Source organism: Aulonocara stuartgranti (assembly GCF_965226115.1).
Source record: "Aulonocara stuartgranti genome assembly, chromosome: 9".
NCBI lineage: Eukaryota > Metazoa > Chordata > Actinopteri > Cichliformes > Cichlidae > Aulonocara > Aulonocara stuartgranti.
The window spans coordinates 25,698,302-25,717,971 of NC_138960.1; the positions used below are offsets into that span (position 1 = coordinate 25,698,302).

Consider the following 19,670-nt stretch of genomic DNA (forward strand, 5'->3'; position numbering starts at 1 on the left):
TGAATCCACAATCTTTGTTTCTTCCTTTTCTTGTTTGGCAACATCAGGACCAGCATTACACAACAAGTTTCCTTCTGAAAAATCTGGTATTTAGCAGGAGGGTTTTTCCGCAATGCGCTCAGTGTATAACAGCTCTTATTCCCGTGATATACTGGTAAGCTATCCAGGGTATACCCTGCCTCTTGCCCCATGACAACTGGGGTACACTTCAGCCCTCAGTGACTGGTTATGCAAAAAAAAGGGGTGGATGGAGCTACAAATAATTAGTTTAAAGATCAAAAGATTGAATTATCACAAAAATATACAGAGAATAGACATAGTTTACAGTAAATATCACATAATTACTGCTCAAAAAATTAAGGAAACAATTTTAACTTTCAGTTTTAACTGAACCCGTGCAATACCACAACTTGGGCAAACATACGTATACATCGGTGGGCAGACAGGCAAAGATGTGTTTAAAAAGAATTAGTTTGTATAATGTGTCTGACCGCATTGACAAGCAAAGGAGTATATGCTGAGCTCTGAATGCCACACTGGGCAGTGAGGTTAAAGCTGGGCACTGAGAGGCGAGAGCTGTAATACTGTGTGTATGGAAATAATGATGCATGCTTTCAGACAGTCTCCTGAAAGCCTTCATGGTGTTGTACTTATTTGCACAAACAAACAGAAATTGCTGTGCCAAGAATATAAAAGAGCTTTAGAAAGAAGTTCAAAGCCTTTCGCTAACTTTCTTACCTCTGTGGCCCCTTAGTTCTGATGTCAGAAATTTGTGGGAGGGAAGGGTTTCCGAAGGTGTTTGACCATCTGACAATCTCTTCTGCAGACCTAAAAGTGGATTAGTAATTGTGGGGGGTTGCAGCGCAGCTAAGAAGTTTATACAAAAGTTAAGTGTAATTCTGCAGTGGGAAACACGGTTAAGTGACGAAGTGGTGAAAAAAGCCTCTGGAAGCAGTGGAGGTGACAAATATTGCAGTTCCTCAAAAGGCCACTTGAGGCTAGCTTCAAAATTGAGTCAAAGGCAGCTTTTCAGCAGAAATGAGGATACTTAAGAGTATGGTACACAAAAATGTGACTACTATAATGCATTTTTTAAATTAAATGTTCCGTCAAGTATAATGTGAGGACATTTCGTGTGACAGGTGAATGCCAAGTAGTAATGAAAGGGACCTACATAGCCACATATGTAGTATTGTTGTGTCTCTGTTCAGCAGGCCACTATGCAGGACTCCAGAGAAAAACAAACAAACTCAGAGGTAGCTTTATTGCTGGAGCATAGAGGGACAAAATACAAACAAAGCTAGGGTGGAGCCAGAAGTGAAAAGTCGGAGACAAAAACGGAATTCACGGAATGAAGGAGCACAAGGAACTGTACAAGGAACTGAGGAAAACTGAGGGGCTTAATACACACATGAGATAATAGTGAAAGAAGACAGGTTAACAGAATCTAAGTAATGAGGCAAAAACCTGAACATGAAGCACACGAGAGGGAGGGAATGGCAAAATAAAACAGGAAGTAACCAAAACATGAGAACACCTAACTGAGAGAGACTTAACAACTGGACACGGGAAATACAGGGAAAGCAGGATAATCTGAAATAAAGATAAAGACAAAAATAACAAAAGGAACCACTGAAAAAAGAAACTAGGAACAAAACTCATCATTCACAAAAGCAAAAAAGAGTAAAGAAAAGACAAAATGCAAAACACTGAGTCAACGACCCATCTCTGTCTGTGCGATGCATTCACTCTATGGCTACACCTTGCTGATGATATCTAGCTTGTTTGAGGCTACAGTGGCTTCAAAGATATCATGTGTCTTTTCATAACTGTGCCTTTTCTGTAAGGTACATTTATCGAAGCCATGACCACTTCAAACCCACTGCATTCTCTGACCACCGCTCCCAAAAAAAACAACAACAACAAAAAACCAGGAAATAAACAGCGTAAAATGTGCAGGCGCATCAAATGATCTTACATTCAGTACTGATAATTGATTTTTCCCACTGGTGCTTTTCTCCCGAAGTGAATGAGGGACTGTAAACTCAATTTCTCTGTGTATTTCACAGTAATCAAAGCATGATATGGCCTGGTCATGTATGATTCACGTGGCTAGCTGCAGAAGTTCAAAGTTCCCCCTGGTTTTAAAGACCTCGGCGGTGCTGTGGAGGTTTCTATGAGGTCTGGGAGTTTGGAGGTTTGTTTGTGTCAATTACATGCACACACCTAAGCTTTGGTGAATAATAGTAGATATCCATTTCATCCCTCATTTGCACACTCATTTTAACTATATTATACCAGATGTGCAATATAAGCTGGCAGAGCTGCATGGTGACATGTTGGGGTCAAACTGGTCTTTACGCACTTCCAGAATATTGACGTTTGGCCAAATACCAAGAAAAAAAAAACTTTAAAAAAAAACAGCCTATATCTTATGACCTATTTTTCTAATATAACAGTTAATTACCATGTTGGTCCCGTTTAAAAACAGACAGCAGACAGCACACTAAAAGCCTGGTGAAGCCAAGTGCCGGTGTGGTAGTAAGAAGCAGTCATAAAGCATTTATCATGGCACTGCCAAGTGGCATGTCCATCAAGCATCCAGTACTGGGAAATGGAGTCACCCCTCATGTCTACATGTGCCATGGACCGTAACTCTGAATTGAAACATAACTTTTTTTCCCCTTTGTTTACAAGAAAGTGGCACAGAGCCACTTGAATTATAAATAAATACATATATACAGACATATATTTAGTAATATATAGTAAATATATTCAGCCATATATTTACTATGGCTAAAACTGTTCTTAACCTCTTCAAGTCTTCAGTTTTTCCTGCCATGTCTAGAAGTGAAGTGTATAAGAACGCCATGGTGCAAACTCACTTCCAAAAACGTAGGGGCACTGTTTGAAGTAAATAAAACAGAATGTTGGAAATCTCGTAAACTCGTATTTTATTCATGACAAAACATAGAAAACGGGTATAAAAAAAATTGGGACAGGCAGCAAACGCTGGGAAAATTAAGTAGTACTAAAAACAAGCAGCTAAAGGGAGATTTTGCAACTAATTGGGTTAACTGACAATAGATCATTAACATGATTATTTATATATTTTTTAAAAAGTATCTTAGAAAGGCAGAGTTTCTTAGAAGTAAAGTACAAATTGTGGAAAAATTCCAAAACAACATTCCTCAATGGAAAATTGGGAAGACTGAATATCTCATCAACTACAGTACACAAGATCAACAAAAGATTCAAAGAATCTGCAGAAATCTCTGTGTGTTGCTGAAAATCAATATTTGACGCCTCTGATCTTCGGGCATTAAAAACAGGCATGATTATGTCACGGAAATGGCTGCACAGGGTCAGGAGCACTTCCAGAAATCACTGACTGTGAACACATTTCACTGTGACAGCCACAAATGCAGGTTAAAGCTCTATCCTGCAAAGAAGAAACAGCACATGCCACCATCTTCTCTGGGCCAAAGCTCATTTAAAATGGACTGAGGCAAAGGGGAAAACTGTTGTGCAGTCAGACGAATAAAAATTTGAAATTCTTTTTAGGAAACATGGAAGCTGCACCCTGCTGTAAGTGAAAGTCAGTGCTGAAAGGTACTGTATATACAGGTTTTGCAGTAACAAATGATCAAGATGAAGCCCTTTTCAGGGACTGGCTTGCTTATTTGAGCTCAATAATGCTAAACTGCATACTGCATCTGCTACAGGCTTTGTAGTAGAAGATTGCTGAAGATGCTGAACTGACCTGTCTCCAGTCCAGAATAATCAAGTTAAAACATTTTACATATCATGAAATGAAAAATACAACAAAGAACACCAAGGACTGTTCAGCAGCAAGAATCAGATATCAAACAAAAAATTAGAAAACATTCCTCTCCCAGAAGTTCATGTGCTGGTCACCTCAGTTCCCAGATGTTTACGAACTCTAGTTAAAAGAAGGAATGCTACATAGCGGTAAAATCATCTTTCTTCATTTTTTTTTAATTTATTGCTCCCCTCAAATTCCAAGTAATATAATAATATAAGGTCTACATTTTCTACTGTTTTCTATGTTCTTACTGTGAATAAAATTTTCAAATATTTCATTCAGTTTTTATTAGCGTTTTGCACAGCGTCCCAACTTTTTTGGGCCTTAGTTTGTAAGTTGCAAGCAAGCTTAGCCATGTCTCCTATAATGGATAATTAAGAACACTTTCCATCTAGATCTTAATTTCAGTTTTTAGTTTGATTTGCACGATGACGCACCTCAGATACAGATGGGAATCTTGACATGAGAGGATGGAAGCAAACTGGCATCAAAAAGCTGTGGACTTTCTTTGGGCATGAGATTTTTTTCATTCATATCATGCACAGAAGCTTCTCTACCTGTCCAAAGTTCAAGTTCAGTTGTTTGATGTTGGCTGTCTCTGTATCCCTGGTGTGTGTGTGCGTGTGTATATATGTGTGTGTGTGTGTGTCTGTAGATAGGGAGAAACAGCCAGGGAAGGAGTGAGTGTGTGAGTATGTGCGCCTGTGGCTGAGTCTCTGATGTGACAGTATGTGTGCACCCTAGCTATGTAATTTAGTCCTTGTAAATTTATAATTTGGTTAGCCCAACTCTCAGAGACTGCTGGAATGCTGCCAACCTCAGGCTGTGTGTGCATGTGTGTGAATACATTGCTGCTACTACCGCTCTGGGCCTCTAAGGTTCACTCAAAGCATGCTCTTCCACATCCTCTTGGCTTCTCTTGGTGATGCACCACAACCTTTCAAGAACAAGGTTGCAGCTCCTCCGTGTGCAACATGACAGCATGACGTAGGTCCTCTCTCCAACTCCCGGTTTCCAGCGTGACCGTTTGTCGTGCACAGCTCAACATCTGTATCTGCTGGCTGTCCGGTAATGTAATTGAAGCTCTGTAATCTGTATCTGCACAGAGCTGTGGTGGTGCCCTAACGTAGATGGATGAAGAGCAGTTCGCAGCGCTTGGCTAAGATAATCAGCTGGAATGCTGGCACGGGCAGAACAACACCTGCTGCTGAGGGGAGTAGCCAGTGCTAATTGTGGGAGAGTGATGGGGGGCTTAGCTGCTGCAGACTCCACCGACAGTTCAGCCTAATGCAATTAGACGCCATGTTCTCCTCCAGCAAAATTGCATTATGGTTTTTACATTTAATTTAGCCCATACAAAATGAAACGGTATCAGAGAAGAGAGATAATGAGAGCAAACTGATATTGAAATCTGAATTGTGTTGGGAGGCTATTAATGGGACAATGAAACGCTGTGGCTGACAACATGTTATGCTGTGGTAAAACAGTTTAATAGTGTCATTAAGAAGATCCTTTTTGGTGATATTGCTGCAAGCCTCCAAGGTGGCAAGCATATTTCTTCCTCTCCGCTGCTTCCCAGGGCTTCATCCGCTCATTGTTTTTTTCCAAAATTTACAGGATATTGATCACCAACTGATTTTTCTACATCTTTTTGATGGCCATCTGTTGAAGTGCCTGTTTATGAGGGTTTTCTATTGATCTTCCTAAATGGCTTCTTCCTCTTGTCTCTCTAAGTGCACCTCTAATCAACAGAGAGTACCTTTACAATAAATGCTAATATTTTCATTTTAAATATTCATGAAATATCTGGTTTTACTCGGTTGTCCAGCTTGTATTTAACTTTACATCAAAGAGAATTTTGTGGTCTACCGCTGTGGGGATGCGGAGGTGATAGCGGGGTCTTGGCCCTATTACAGGGAGCTTCTTCCAGGGTCTAGTCATCAAGCTCGGCTACGGTGAAAGCAGTGTGTACGCCTCACCCCTGGCGTCGTTGCCCACCTCTCAATTTTAAATACATGTAGACATTGAGGGCTAGCAGGAGGGACTATGCGCTTACCTGCTGCTCTCTGGCAGGTAGCTCTATGCCCTCCTGGGTTTTAATTGCACCTTAGAACACACATGCATCAACACTACAATGAGCGGGTGGAGGGAGGTTTGGAGTCTTCTCTCACCCCCATTCTCTGCGGCCTACTGGAGCGGGGGGGCTAGGAGGAGTGGGCCGTCCGACTGCGGTCTGGGGCCTCCCTGCTGCTGCGGAGTCGGGGCGGTCTGCCTCTCCCCACCGCAGGGAAAAGGGTAACACCACCTGGGTCTGGGTGCAGTTCCCCCCTCCAGGGGCAAGGGTACCTAGACCCGGTTTGTAGAGTACGCTTGGGGAGTGTGATTGTGTGTACAGCGTCTCTTTATGTCTGTCTCCACGTCGGTTGAGTGTGAAGTACATATGAGAGCATGAGGGTGGGAATGGATGTTTGTGTCTGTGTGTGCCTGTATGTCTGTGTCTATATGTCAGGTTGGGTATCAGACGCCACCTCTCTGGGGACATCTCGGGCCCTCCAAGGTTTGGAGGCCTATCTCCACCCACCACCACTTCCCCTGCTGGTGGCGGACTCCCTCAGGTATCGGTGCGTTGGTGGTTCTTTGTATCTGGGGGTGGGCGTCCAGGTACACACCGGCTCACTCCTTGGCGGCCGCTTATTGGGGCTCGCTCGGGCCACTTTGGAGGTGGGGTGCCCCCGGCCTCTCGGCCTGGGGCTCGGTCACTCAGGCACAGCTGGCTGCCGGCGGAGCTCACGGGCGCGTCACTGCAACTCCCCCTGGCTTCTGCTCCGCGGCTGCTGAATGAGCTCTCATCTGGGACTCTCCTTAGCTCTTACTGGGACAGTGGCGCGGCTGCCCCTCTGTGGGTCTTCCTTGGTCTCTTGTGTTCTGGGGGCCTCTGGATGTCTGGAGTTTTGATCTCCTCCATACCTGCTTGATACCATAGAGGACAGGGCTGTGGCTCCCCACACTCTCTAGCAGATCATTACATGGAGAAACCTTTGGAATGCAAGCATGCTGATCCACACAGGTATGCACACAGGTGTACACATGGGTATTCACAGATGCGGACTACAGCTTTCTTGGTTGCTGCCTCAAAGCACACTGTGCGCTGTCTATCTTGCGTGCTGCACAATATCGTTTATTATTTAGTAACTATTGATATCTATGACTAGCTAGTTTATTGTGATGGTGCTTTTTTTTTTTTTTTTTATTATGTTGCTCTTTGTTGTTTGCTGTCTCCCCTGTTTTTTTTGTTTTTCTTTCTCTCCATACAGGTGACCCAGGAGTTTTTTTTTTTTTTTTTCCCTCTTCCCCCCCTTCTCACCGTCTCTTCTCCCCTTTGGTTTTCTTTCTTCCTCTCCCCCTCTTTCTTTCATTCTTTCCCCCTGTCCTATTAAAAAAAAAAAAAAAAAAAAGGATGACAAAGGATGAACTGAAGCTCCGCCATCACGTGATGTCACATGCTGCTGTTTCTGATGTCACTTCCAAAAAAAAAAAAAAAAAAAAAAAGAAAGCAGTGCAGAGAGACAAGCTGCTGCAGTGTGACTTTGCTCCTCTCTCATGCTTTGATTCATTATTCAGAACCCGAGAAGTCGTCCTGCAATCCCACAGCAGCGCAGAGAAACACGCACACACACACACACACACACACACACAGATAGATGGAGATAGGCACGCAGGCAAACCGAAAGTAAATTCAAAAACAAAATCTTCTTTAAGCTGGAGAAATTCGCACAAATATGAATAAATAGAGGCGCGCGCGCACACACACACACACACACACACACACACGCTTCTGCTGTAAATATGAAGCATCAACAGTCACACTTACATATAAAAGGCAGGATCAGAGAAGTGCACGCATACACAGACACACACATACACTGCCCCCTTCTGCCAGCATTACTGGCCTGCATGCTGTATGGAAATGTTGTTCCTAATGACTCCGTAATGACAGCGACTTATGTCCTTACCATAGTTGATTTGTTTCCTGGGTTTTAAGAGTAGATTATTTCCATGGTACAGACTTAGCGTAAGCTGTTCAGAAACCACAAGCACTGCACTTCAGCCCCGGTTTGGGATTTTAGCCAGGTCTAATCAGATTAAAGCACTGTTTTTCCCCCCTCTTCTCCTTTTTGAAACAACATGCCACACTGCTCTCTCAGTCCTGCTACATGAGCCTGAAGAAGCGAGCCAAAAACAAATTGCTTTTAGTTGAGGCTGACAAGTAGTTGTGTAGAGAAAATAAAAGGTTGTTTGGAGCAGATTAATTCTCCTTGACAGGAGAGCCTGACTGCAAGGCTGCCGTTTGAATTGGTCCCTCAGTGACGGAGGAAAGATAGCTTCTTTTTGAATATTCTGAGACAGGAGGAGCTCATTGTTGTAGACTTAGCCACACGAGAGGGAAGACTTTGCAAAAGAGATAAAAAGCGAAACAAACTAGCTATATTCATTTCTAATACACAGCAACAGCGCGATGCTGCAGTTAATTCAAACTTAATCTTATCCCAAAGATGACGGCCACGTTAAAGAAAACAGTCCAGTATGGATTTAAAACCTGCTACTCCACTAAACACAGTCCAACCAATAACCGAGCTTGATGTTCTCATCCAGCCTCATATCAGCTCTTTGTTCTGCAAGCCCTGTTGAGCAAATATAATTTCAGAGACATTCTGTTCTCATTAGTTTCACAGTCATATTACAAATAGGAGGGGAAACAGAGGCGGAAATATGTGTAATTCTTGCGGGTAATAACAGATTATGCCTCTGGACACATGTGATTTTATTCTTGCCTTAGTTTATTGGAGAGGAGCCCTGACTTCTAACCTGTGAAGGGTTCTTGCGGGCCTGACCTGGATCCTTCAGCATGAATTAAGTGAACAATGGAAGAGCCGGCTGAATGATGGCTCCACGCGCCTTTGTGCCTCTGTTACAAAACCACTCCTAAAAGGGTGGCCTAGATGACACACTCTCTAGAAATCGATCACATTTACTCAGCCTCTGGGCCTTCCAAAAGCTGGATTTAGAGCGAAAAAAGTAAAATGGCAAAAGGAGAATGAAATGAAATCCCCTTTGCATTTGAAAACAGAATGGAACAAAAGTGAATAACGGCGGGTGCAAAGAAATGTCTCGGTCCAGGTCTACTTTGCAGACTCCGATGCGCACTCATGCGGCAAATTTCATCAGCAGTAGCCCTATTGATTTTTAACCCTGGAAATATAAGACCAGGGAAGTCGGGTACAGAGATATCCATGGATGTTTGGGTTGGTTATCTGTACCGCTCCCTGGTCCCTGCCTCCTTCCTGGGAGTGTGAGCAAGCCAGTGCTCTGTCAATTGTCTGACAATATTTGGCTAACACAGAGGCTGAGCTTTACAGACATGATACTAGATTGAAAAGATAGACCTCGAATCCAGCGCTGGGAAAATTCAATATTTCTACTGTAGTCACTGATTCCAGTACAATGAAGAACAAACCACACTAGCTTTACTGCTGAAACTGATGGTTTAACTTACATTCACAAGCTTTTCATGTCAAAGCTGATGACTGCTCTTGAAACACAAACAAAAAGAGCGGCGATGCCTCATACATCTGTCAGAAGCCACCTCTAAGTGGAGTCTAAATAGAGGTGTAAGCCTTTGGCTCTACTGTGCACGAATCCCAAACTGCATTTCCAGGCTGCCTGTGCGTGTGTCCTCGCGCTTGTAAGCTTCAAGGCCCAATCTCCGTGACAGTCCTGTCTCCCGCAAATAGGTCACATAGCCATTAAAGTGCACGGGGTGGCAGATCACTCGCTCTGTATGTTGGATTGTTTCACTGTTTGGTTTCTTACTGTCTGTGAGCCGCAGCAGTGTGCAAGCTGAGAGCTGGAGGCGGAGAGGTCTGTGAGCCATGATACTAAAAAGGACAGGGGAGCAGGAAAGAGCTCTTTAGTCTCTGAGCACAAAGCTCAAGTCACTGCTCTGAAAGGGACCGGGACACGGGGACGTTAGGCTCCCATTCCGTTTGGCCTGCAGCTTTTGGAAAAAGTTGGAATAAAGAAAGGAGCGTAGCCTGCTGTAAGCCTTCTTAATGGGAGTTGCTTGCTCAAAAGTGACTGAGTGACCGCAAGGCAGAGCACTCTGGATTTATATGGGTTCAAGGTTAAGCAAGGGCGTCCAGCTATACTGACGCAGCCCATTCCATCTGCGCCAGGTCTGACCTTGTTTTCCATCACAAATCCACAAAAAAAAAGGACACATCAAGAGGCACTAGTTCCCCGCCCCAACATATAAAGGGAAGTGATTTCGTAATGGTGCCCTATCAGACCTCCACGCGTCAAGGTTATCTGTATAACAAAGCAACTTTCTTATTCCATGCATTTTCATGAGTCAGCCATGAGAGGTAGATGAAAGAGAAGTGTAGCAGTTGGTGACCTCCAGGTCAGAGGGTAGAGGGCTCCAGCTGGTCACACTACCTCCTCACTGACTGATTCTGCATCCACCCTATTGTGTTTGGCGCGTGTCCATTGTTCCGCAGCAGCATTAAAATGCATAAATTCCTGTCACCCATTTCACTGCTAGTTGACCTTATTAGCTAAGGTGGATACATAAAACATGAAGTTTAGGATCATTAGATATATGAGATTCACTGAAAGAGAGATGCTACTCGGCAGTGGGTATATATCTAAGGTGATGCTCAGCGCTCGCAGCGCAATCAATAAAACATAAAGTCTATCGTTACGCTGGATGAAAGCAAACAAATCCTTGGTGTAGGTGAGGAGATATATTCAAACAATCACCAAGGTATAAACGCCTCTGGAAATTCGTTGGGCTCCATGGAATCTCCAGGCAGCCTATTGTAGGTACTTGCCACCCTGCCCCCACTCTCCTCTCTATTTTTCTTCTCTGCATGCTTCTTGCAGAGCACACACAGACATACTGCAGCGAGCAAGAGGAGGAGAGAAGAAGAAAAGGGGAGTGGGGAGGAGAGAAGAGGTGCTGATACTCAGTAATTGAGGGGCAACCCTGTCACAGTTGACCTGCAGGAGACCGGGGATATAATGTATTCCATTTTCTCTCTGCTATCCTGGGACTGACAGCCTGCAGAGTCCCAGGTCTGACAGACCTAACTGAGAGCTGTCATCCTCTGCCTACCTTATAACACCCATTTCTAGCTTGTGCTCCGAATCACATGCGCACACATATTGTGCATGCACAAATATTTGACTACCATTGGCTTCTACTTGCAGGTTGTCATGAAATTTACAAACAAATACACAGTAGAATTTGTGTGAATTTGTGGAGTGAAATGACTGCACTCCCTGTTTTATAGAGACTCTAATGCTCCTCTAGTAAAAACAAAGTACCGGCGCTCATCACCAGAAGCACATCTCCCAAAAAATGGGACAGATGCAGTGACGGATAAAGGGAGTATATTTAGACCCTGAGTCCTTGCCCTTTGTGTCTTCCTGATTTGTTCTAATGTGGGAGCCTAATCCAGGAAAAGCAGATTAAAAATGTATTAAATTCCTTAAAATTGCAGAATTTTTTTAATACCACATTTGCAGTGGAAATGCAACTGAAGCAGCTTAAACAACATAAACCTCCCGAACGTCGTCTCCGCAGCAATGAAAGAGGGAGCCGAGATATGCAAGCAAAATGAGTCACGTAAATTATGTTTTGAAAAATGCATTGTTACACTGATGATGTGTATTTGTAAAACAGCAAGAAGAAAATGCTCACCCAACCAGTCAGAACAAACCAAGAGTTAGTGATTGCAGATTGCTGACACGTGCTATATGTGCGTGTATTGATTGATTGATTGTGCACTGTGACCCAAATAGTTGCACGGGAAAAGTGAGAAGTTTTTTTTAACTTTTTTTTTTTTACATTACTTATGTTACTTCACTAAATCAATATAATATCACTTTGCAATTTCCACAGTGCTTCACTGCATACAGATTATTTTTTCTTTCTGTCTCATAAAAACCCTCAAGTGGATTAGCTCCAAATGAGAACATGGAAGTGGGCAGGAAGAACAATTCAGCTGAGTTTCTGCCTTAAAGGCCTCCTGCGCGTAGTCTAAATCACTTTTTGCTTTAATAGCTTTTCAAGACAAGAAAAAAAAGAAAGAAAGAAACTAAGCTCCACAATGACATAATAAATCAGCCAAGTTAAAGAATGAAAATTGCAAATAACCTAAATGGCATTTACATTACTGCCAGGGAGACTGGGTGGATATAACCAGTCGAAACAAAGGCTGTGTAAAACACTACAGTCAGTGCTCGCCTCTGCTCACCTGACCTACCGAGTGTCCTCTCAATGACAATATGGCCGCCCCCATAGGCTGTAGCTCAGCCGCCATTATGACACAATGCACCCATCTGCCCTTCAAACCAACCCAGCAGCATGAAGCTGGCCAGTGTGTGTCCATGCACGCATGTGTCCCATCTGCCCTTTCAGCCAGGCAAGCAGCATGAAGCCAACCTCTGACCCTTAGGATTATGGTTCCACCATGTGCCAGTGAGCAGGGTGATGAGACTGACCTATGTGGGCTGCTGCTACTGCTGTGTGTGAGTGCATATTAGTGACAGATGACAACGGGCACGATCCACTGGCCAACACACACACATACACATACAAACACAAGCAAGTGAAATACTGCTTGCACTGGTCACTTTTTGGATCCATAAATCAGCGTCTCTGCATTGTAAGAGCATGTTGGTAAATTTGATGAACTGAAGAGTGAGTGGCTTTCAATCATTTACATGCATGTCCCACAGTGTGTGCGTGTACATACATACGTTTACACAAGTGTCTCTATAGCGAGTGATCTAATGTCGATCTGAGGACAAGCAGACATCCTAAGCTCTGACACAACCAATCAAGGCAAAGCCAGCATGATCGTCTTGGCAACCCCTGTCACCACATAGTTTATCCGGAGCTTCCTCCAATCAGGGAGCACCACAGCCTTTCCAAGCCCCTCCCACAGGGGTCGGGGAGGTGGTGCCAGCCGATACTGCAGAGGCTCCTCCATGAGCGGATGCTCTAATCTGGATCCAGTGTGGAGAGGATCACTAATCCCAGATTATGGCTCTTTGGGATTAAGAGATGCTGATGCACAGGTTTGCACTCACCTCCAATCCCCAAACATCTCAATCTGGCTCTCTGCTTTCCAACTATTTATTTATAAGTGACTTATGTATGTATGTATGTATGTATATATATGTATATATTGTACTATTCTTAGTTAGCGTATTGTCTGTCTTGTCTTAATGTTGGTTTAAAATGGAGCACTGTAACAAAAAAAATAATTTCCCCCAGGGATCAATAAAGTATTCTGATTCTGATTCTGATTCTGCTCCAAGCCTCAAACCTCAGTCAGAGGCATCTACAAAAGCCCAAGCTGTGGTAGCAGCGCGGGTGCCTGAAATGAGATGTCTTGTTAAAGGTGTTGACATGTTGATCTGAACGATTCAGAGCACACCTGCTGTTGGGCTTTAGCCGTTTCTCAGCCATTTGATGTTATAGTTGAAGTGCGCAGAATGATTTGTAGCACGCTGATGCTCAGAGCTGTTGGCGCACCGAAGGCGGCGGGTTAGTGGAAATGAAAGTTTCTCTCTAGTTGCCACTATCTCGCTGAGCGCAAGTGACAGGGACAACAGGGAGAGTGGTAAACAAAGCAAAGCAGACATTCCACCTCTGAGGGATAGCAAATCACCACGCTGATACCTACTGCATGTCATACAGAATAAAAGTGGGGACAACACAGGCGGGAGCTCAAGCGAGACGAACATGGAACTTCATGAAAATGTTTTGCCAAACTCTCTTCCCCTCATAGGAAATTCCATCTCTGCTGACAGCTTTTCTCAAAAGCGATATTTCGCCACTGAAAAGCGCACTTGAGTGAACAAACGAAGGGAAAATCAGAGACACTGAACCTGCAGTTCAGAGGGAGTACATGTGTGCGAAGGAGAATTCCCTCAGACCGCAGAGTTTGATTTATAAGTGACAATCTACAAGATTTAAGCCTCTACAATATGAGTTTGCCACGTGGTGGTATTATTTCAGCACACAGAGAAAAATCAAGCAATAGAGGTCGGTAACGAAGAGGGGCGGTGGAAGAGGGAGGGGGATAGAAAAATGGTGGCAGTGGGAGAAATAACTGCTCAAATATTGTCCATTACAATAATTCATACATCACACGGTGATGTGTAAATTAGGACCTCAGAGTCAACATGGGCACAAATAATTAAGTTGAAATATTAATGATGAAATATCCTCACAAGTGTGCGGCTCATGATCAATTTGGGGTTAATGAGTCGTTTATCTCTGTCCAATCCCTGCTCGTCTTCCTGCCAGTTCCTGCTGCGGGGGGAAATCTACATAACAGGTTCCTGCATGTAGTGTGGATAAATGTGCAAATGATCCCATAAACAAAATCAATTTATCCTGCTCAGGGTTTTTTTTTTCATGGTTGAGAAAGGGGATACAGTAAGTGCAGAAATGAAGCCACAGTCGAGAGCCGGCGCAGCTACACTGTCAATACTTCTGCTCTGTTTCAGGGTGCTGTCAGCAAAATTGAGACTGAAAACCTGCAGATTTCACAGTCTCTTCTCTTCTTCTCTGTCCTTAATTCCTGAAGACTTGAGTCCAGCCTTTTTCACGTTGTCCAAAAAGCAGTGAATAGGAAAATTAAATATTGGCTACTTGTTCTTATTAGTTGATCAGCTATCTCTATGCTGACTCAGTAAGCGCTCTGTGGTTGTTCAGGCCTGTATGGGAGCATTTTTGTTTGTTTGCGTGACATGACGCTTCTTTACACAGGGCAGCAGTCACATCTCTACGTCTTTCTCTCTTTTAGTTATAAGGACCTTCCCTCTGTTCTGAAGCTGATTAGTTTTGACCTGAGCAACCTAGTGCTGCTATATCCAATCAGCCTAATCACTCAAACTCTTGCCTTCCCCCACCTTCTTTACCCTAATGGGCTTTCCCTGCTCTGGTGACTTAGCACTTAAGAGGTAGGGAGGTGGAGGGGTGGGGGTGGGTGGTTATTACTCCAGGAAAACCCTGTTAAAACTTCTTAACAGAGCCAATGCTGTCCTTCATTTTACAAACAGCTCAGGTACTTAAGGAAAAAATAACCGGCGTCCTCCATCGTTACCCATATTTACTGCTGTGAGTGGTGGCTAACCCAGTTGCCAGTATGCTTTTGTATGAATTTGCATCACCTCCCAAAGGGCAAGCAAATTAATGAATATTCACACTTAATCTATAGCCCACGGCAGCCATGCATTATTCATGAGCTGTTGCTGTTTTTGTGGTAGCACGCACACATCTCAGATTTGTCATCGCAAATCATAATTTCATTTTCTCCTGACTTCGATGTGTGCCACGTGCAAGCGATGGCTGCACTTGCTAAAGGCACGCGGCAAATCGGTGCACGGCTGGGCCTACGTCTCACTGCAGGTTTTAATCTCACAATTAATGTGAAACCACGTCCTCAACGAAGAGATTCACGCTCCCAAATGCTAACGATGACATTCCTAATCTCAGATTCTCCGATTCTCACAGGGGTTTTCACGTCAGAGAGGATTCAGGCTGTCACTAAGCTGCAGAGGACTCAGAGCAGCAGCGGTAAAGACATCAGCGAGACAGGTGCCATCTTGAATTATGGCAGTCTGTCAACATGCAAACAAGACTTGGAGTCCTGATGTGGTACGTATGTTTGCAGCACCAAAACTCACAGTGGCCAAATGCATACGTCCTTAAAAGTAGAACTCAGAGAACCGATCAGTCACTAGACTACCGGCTAACTCGGCAGCAAAAATCAGAATAAGGTAACAGCGTTGACACCCCATTGTCCAACCCAGCAAAGAGGACGTCTAAAAGGTTTCCGTATGAAGGAAGGAGAAAGTGTGGTGACAGTTTAAAAGCCTTTCCTGACACTCAGCAAAATGGGCCAACCTTCTTCCAAACAATTGCACCTGCAAGTCAAATTGTATTAGTGATGCACGATGTTTTTCACATGGAAAAAAAGAGTCACAATAGAGCTCAAGTGTGGTGCATCGAACTGAATCAGTGTTGGGGGGGTTTCTCTTGTAAAGGGTGGAAAAATAAATGCAGGATTATCTTTCACAACAAAATAAAATCACTACAAAAACTACAACTTCTGGCAAAAACACAGAAATTGCTCACTGGGAGAAAATTATGAATCAACCTATTAAATATACACTTGGAGAAAAGCGCAGCCCGTACATTTTAGCACCTTTGTCAGTGGTGCAATCAAAATATTCTCTCAGCACTCACATGTATGCTCCCTTAAAAGAAAATCAGGAGTTACCTCTTTGTTCTTGAAACAAGTTTCTGACTACCAAATTGTTTTATTGAGAGAAAGTATATATATATATGTGTTATGCTCAGTAAAATAATTGCAATGTTTTTGGTTAAACATGAATATTCAAAATCCTTGAATTTGCTGTGAGAAAATAATTAGGAGTTTATTAGCATTTGTTTATTTGTCCATGCATAAAACCTCCTAATGAGAGTGTATTAACAAGCCCTCGACTCTAGGGAGGTAAATTCTCAGTGTTAAGAAGGTCTTCCGTGTTTGGAAAATGCTATGCTGCAAAAGGAAGGGGGGGGGGATAAATAAATAAAAATAGAAAACTGATTAGCCTGTGAACAGCTAAATTAACCTCACACGTCTAAAGCGGTGACATGTCCTCAGCCAACCTCTGCTAGCAGGATTTGCTCTCCATGCATTGAAACATAAAGAGGAGGAAAATACCAACTCAGGGTAATTATAACACATACAGTGACTTGACATTTAGGGCACAGTGTAGAGAAGGGGAGATAGTTGGCCTTATCAGAAGCTATAATGAAAGGTCAATGGCCTCCTCAGTGTTTACCTCCAATCATGTGGTCTGAAGAATCTTCTTCAGTCTCTATTGAAAGAGCACCGGTGTGGTTAGGAGATACAGCATTTCTGACTGCAGGTGAAACCAAAAATAACACTGGCTCATTCTTTTTCTGGACTCTCTGTGTTTTGACATTTTACTACAAAAAAAGTGATTTCTTTTTTCAATTTCATAGGACTTTATAATAAAATATAGGATGAAATAATACTGTCACACTCCCACAAAAGCACCCTCTAAGAAATTAAATGTATACATTGCACTACTCCCATTCATCCTGTGCTGTGCCTACACTCTGCTTGTGTGAAAACTGAGCAAAGTGTATTTCTTTCACTCTCTCTCTCTCCCCGTGCCTTTTTGGTTCAGTCTCCGTCAGTGGAAGGAAAAAGCTGCATTGATAAATAGGTCAGAGAGCTTTTCCACCCCCCAATGGTTTCAGGCCCAGCTTGGCAAATTGAACATAATTAAGGCCCAAGGCAAAGGTTGCACTTTCCTTGAAATAGCGAGAGGAGTGGTGCAGAAGTTAGCTTGCTACAGGAGGAAACACGCCGCCATGCATGTTCAGTACACCATGCCTGGGCACCGAGGATCCACAGAGCTGCAGCCGTAAGCAGGAGGAAGAGGAGGGGTTGGAGAGAGAGAGGATGGCAGCCATTACAGAGCCAGGAAAACTCTCCTCACATGTCTCTCTCTAGCACACATGCAGCTTTTGATGCTTCTTTATTTCTATCACATTGATAAACAAACATTGGAGGAATATTAGGTGGTTTTGTTCTCTTGCAAAGAGTCAGATAAATAGATCGATGCTCTCTAATAGATAAATAATATAGCTGCTGGGCAGTAAGTCTGGTTCTGTCCAAAGGTACAATAAAGGGCTTTGGATCACCTCTAAAGCTAACAAATATATGTTATATCTTTTAAATAATTTATTAAAAAAATGCAAAGATATAGAACCAAGAAGGTATTTTTTAAACTAAAATAGATTCACTAATGTAGTATTTATTGAAGTAGAAGCTGGATCTTTGCCTGTAGACTTTACATATGTCAGGTTATCCGAGTGTGACAGAGCGTAGCTCTCAGAAAAAAGAGAAACAGCACACTGATACACTCACAGTATCACTACACCTGTTCCCTTTTTTCTTTCCTCGTCTTTTCCTGCAGCTATGATTTGCTGATTGGTTTGAAAAACAAAACATTCACTGATTATATAATTAATGTGAGGGCTTCTGCATCCTGTCCCTGTATATTCCTTGACTGGTTGCTGGGTGGTTACTGGCTACTATTCTCACCAGGTAAAATTGGCCGCAAAAATGATAGGCTTTATGATAGCTTTGGTAACTAAAGGATTGTCTCAGTCACTGACTGTGACTCATGAACTAACCCCAGATCTGTGATGAAACTTGAAAAACAAACTGAAAACAGAGATTTTTTGCCTTCAAAGTAAAAAAATGCTGTTGTTTCATCCTGAGACCAACGTGTTGTAAAAGTGCAACTTTTACTTTGAAAAGAAACTGTTGCCAGTTCTGGTAGTTGGTGAGAGTCTGGAAATAAGCCTGCATCCATGCAAAGTAATGGCAACTGCGCCAACCTATGGAGGGTCACTTTTGCACTGATTGGACTCTTGGCCCGTGTGACCTTAAAGACACAATTAGGCCACAATGTGTCAGAAGCTAAAACAAAAGGAAAATGCAATCAATCAATCAACCAAATCAAGGCTTCAAAATAGTGATGGAGGAGATGGCCATCATTTATCTACAGTTTATAGAAATGTGTTTCCTCAGCTGACCTTTGAGGGAAGCTATTAGTACAACTAGTGCAAATCGTTCCACAGACGATGCCATCTCTCATCTCCTCCACACATCACTCACTCACTTGGACACTAGAAGGGGGAATTATGTTAAAATGCTCTTCATAGACTACAGCTCTGCATTTAACACCATAATTCCCTCCACACTCACCACCAAGCTGGAGCATCTGGGACTCAGCTCATCTATGTGTCAGTGGATCTCCAACTTCCTAACTGGCAGACCACAGGCAGTAAGGATGGGCGGACATGTCTCAGCCTCCACCACTCTCAGCACTGGAGCCCCCCAGGGGTGTGTTCTGAGCCCCCTGCTGTACTCTTTGTACACATATGACTGTGTGGCCACTACCAGCTCCACCACCATCATCAAGTTTGCTGACGACACCGTCGTGGTGGGCCTGATCTCTGATAACAACGAGACGGCCTACCTGAAGGAGATTAGGAATCTGGAGAACTGGTGCCAGAGGAACAACCTCCTTCTAAACGTCAGTAAGACAAAGGAGCTGATAGTGGACTTCAGCACTAAGCAGGAGAGGAACTACCAGACCCCCGTCATCAACGAGTGCCCAGTGGAGAGAGTGGACAGCTTCAAATACCTCGGAGTTCACATCACGCAGGACCTGTCATGGTCCTGTCACATCAACACCGTGGTGAAAAAGGCCCGACAGCGTCTCTACCACCTCAGACGCTTGAGAGACTTCCAACTGCCCTCCAAGGTGCTCAGGAACTTTTACTCGTGCACCATAGAGAGCATCCTGGCGGGAAACATCTTAACCTGGTTCGGGAACAGCACCATGCAGGACAGACGAGCTCTACAGAGGGTTGTGCGGTCAGCTGAGCGCACCATCCGCTCCGAGCTCCCTGACCTGCACTCAATCTACAGCAGGCGGTGCTGGACCAAGGCCAGGAAGATCGTGAAGGACCTCAGCCATCCCAACAACAGACTGTTCTCTCTGTTGAGGTCAGGAAAGCGATTCCGCTCCCTGAAGACCAACACAGAGAGACTGAGGAGGAGCTTCTTCCCGCAGGCGATACGGTCTCTCAATCACACCACCACACAGTACTGACCCACACATACAGTTCTTACACACACACTGGACTTTC

At 43.6% G+C, this 19,670-nt stretch overlaps 1 protein-coding gene across 4 annotated transcripts in view; it reads right to left on the bottom strand.

Moving 5' to 3' along the window:
* Nucleotides 1-19,670, bottom strand: part of LOC309714760 (uncharacterized protein) — a 118,940-nt gene that overhangs the window by 17,275 nt on the left and 81,995 nt on the right. The window contains exon 8 of one of the 4 annotated variants that reach the window (XM_082547449.1): nucleotides 739-828. The exons of the other annotated variants lie outside the window; for them this stretch is intronic. The gene's annotated coding sequence lies outside the window, so the exon portion shown is untranslated. The remainder of the gene's footprint in view (nucleotides 1-738; nucleotides 829-19,670) is intronic. 4 annotated transcript variants of the gene reach the window in all.